A 2,870-nucleotide genomic window follows, 5' to 3' on the forward strand; every position below is an offset into this window, starting at 1 on the left:
AACCAGGAGTGGGGTTCGAACCCACGTGGATATTCATCCATTGGATCTTAAGTCCAACGCCTTAACCACTCGGCCATCCTGGTACTTGTGTTATGAAAACTAACCGAGAACCGAGAAAGGAGTACTGATTTTCACAGTGGATTGAGCCAATTCAGGTGGGTCGTCACCTGTTTTAGGTGAGTCTACATTCACAAAAGGGATTTGCTCTGAGGAGTGTTTTATTTTTTTTCATGGGATTACAAATCTCCAAGTTAGACTTTGGGCCCCAATGATGACTTAACCACTCGGCCATGCTTCTCACGATGTGGCAAAGGACATCTGAGGAAACAATAATGAATTTCACACTGGAGAGAACTGTTGCAGGTTGACATTTATCCTTTCCATGATGATTCTACCATTAAGCACAGAGATTTGATCTAAGGAGTGTTTCTCTTTCTTAATGGAATTACAAAATTCCAACATAAAGTTTGTGCCCTAATGATGGTTGTCTTCAGCTATTTACCACTGGCAAGAACAAAGTAATAAGGAGGAATTGTGTTTTTATATCCCCTATCCTGAATTTCTGGCAGAGAGCACCGTTAGGCTCCTGACTCTGTACTTTTGCTTTTTTTTAATGTGTACAAAGTGTGCCTTCTTAGCACTGGAAGGACATCTTGGTAATACCAAGTAACAGGGTTTGCTATCGATTTTTGACCTTCTAAGCTCAAATGGGTGTATTTGTTGGTAGCCGAGAGCAACCTAGCTTTCAATCTTATGTGGTGTTTTTTTTAAGCCTTTGTGAACATCGTGTTAGAGTGCCATCGATTGCTGCAACCACTATAAATGTTTACCAGGAGTGGGGTTCAAACCCACGTGGATATTCATCCATTGGATCTTAAGTCCAACGCCTTAACCACTCGGCCATCCTGGTAATTGTGTTATGGACTGTAACCGAGAATTGAGAAAGGTGTGCTGATTTTCTATTTTTAAGAGACACGTTTAGCATTACTCTCCATCCATCATCTAAAATATAGATGATGCAATATGTCGCCAACTTGTTCATTCCATGCCTAGAAGACTTGGTGCTGTCCTTGCAAATCATGGAGGTCATACAAAATACTAGATGGAGTAGTTTTTGTTGTGGCGTGTATTCATTTATGCATCAACTACTTTGAGAAAAACTGAAGATTTTGTAATCTAAATTAAATTATTAACCTAAATGTAATGAGCTAAACAAATGTTCTATAAAACTCAGTGGCCCAGATTCAGGTAGATTTGCCCATTACTTACACCTGAGCCGCTCAGCTGAATTTCTCTGCGCTGGAGCAATTTTGCCAAATTGCCACCTGATTCAGGAATCGTTTGTTCATTTAATTTGCTCCTGTTTAAGGCAAAGCTGAGGGCGCAAGGCCGTGCAAGTCAAAGTGGGTGTGCCCCTATGTAAATGAGGAATTTTCGGCTCAGCAGAGGTTTGCTAGCATAATTTCAGGGCAAATCCTGCTCAGCTGCTTGCACTGAGCAAATAAATAGGAGCAGACTTGCGCAGGTTCTTTGCTGAATTTCATCCTGCTTTTTCCTACCCCCCCTGAGCAAGGAAATTCAGCCCTTTTGCAAGACATGGCACCTCCCAAAGGGACCAAAAAAAGGAAGGCCAACTTTGTGGCTGCAGAGATGGACATCCTGATTGCTGCACTCCAGCAGCATAAGGAAGTCCTATATGGTGCCCAGCGGGCAAACACCACCATTGCCCAAAGGAGGGCTATATATGAAGCCATTGCCCTGGACATCAATGCCCTGGGTAATGAAGAGCGTACCTGAGATGACATCCAGAAGAAATTAAATGATATGAGGCGCAGGGTCCGTGAAAAACTGGCTCTTATCAGGAAGCATACCGGTGGCACGGGAGGTGGTCCGCGATGTATGATCCGGCTCAATCAGGAGGAGCAGCTTATTGCACAAACGTTCGTGCAGGAGCAGGTGGAGGGACTTGAAGGGTACGACTCCACTGTTGGGAACTTGGGGACTGGTAAGTTATTTTTCTTTCATATCTGCTGTGCATCATGGGAGGGGGTACAAGTGAACATATTTGTGGGTAGAAGTGAAGATGTAAGTATTATTTTTCTTTCATATCTGCTGTGCATCATGGGAGGGGGTACAAGTGAACATATGAGAAGTGTGTTGCACCAGCAAAATATGTCGTTTTGGTGTCATCCACAGGTGGTGATGAGGAAGAAGAAGCTGGGCCGTCTTCGGCTGCGGCTCGACCCAGCCCATCCAGACCAGAGCCAGGGGTCCAGTCAGGCCCCATGGACATTCTGGCTATGCTGGTCCAGGAGGAGATCATACCGGGGCCAAGTATGGAGGAGCAAGTGGTATTGGAGGAGGATTCCTTTTTCCTCATCCAGGAGGACTCTGGCTCCCTCCAGGAGGATACCACCATCCCTGTGCAACCCACCACCCCCCCCCGCCCATCCCCCTCCAGGGCAAGCCCCTCCCTTGTGGACCCCTCCCCTTCTCCCTCTGTCCGTGGCCGAGCCTCTCCTCCCAGGAAGGCTCTGTCCAAAACGAGGCATATATCCTCCAGCCTCCGTGACGGTCTGCTGGAGGAGCAGGCCCTGCAGACCCGCCATATAGGGGCCATGGTGGGAGAGGTGCGTCGTCTGGCGGACAGCATGGCATCCACCTCCACCTCTGTGCAGCATGCCCTCACCCTGCATGCAGACCGGGACAAACATGTCTCACAGAGCCTGGCGGAAATAAGTGGCAACTCTAAGGCCAGAGTCACCTGCTTGGTGGCTCTGGAGACCACACCAGCTTTGTTAAGCAGGATGACAGCTGCGGTGGAGGCCAATACCGCTGCTGTGCAAGCCAACACTGCTGCAGTGCAGGAG

At 47.5% G+C, this 2,870-nt stretch overlaps 1 non-coding gene across 1 annotated transcript; it reads right to left on the reverse strand.

The window, feature by feature from the left end:
• TRNAL-UAA lies at positions 1-83 on the reverse strand. The gene has a single exon. It is a non-coding gene; the product is annotated as a tRNA-Leu (tRNA).
• Between the last annotated feature and the right edge of the window lie 2,787 nt (positions 84-2,870).

The sequence above is a fragment of the Rana temporaria genome, chromosome 4, assembly GCF_905171775.1.
Source record: "Rana temporaria chromosome 4, aRanTem1.1, whole genome shotgun sequence".
In the NCBI taxonomy this organism is placed as follows: domain Eukaryota; kingdom Metazoa; phylum Chordata; class Amphibia; order Anura; family Ranidae; genus Rana; species Rana temporaria.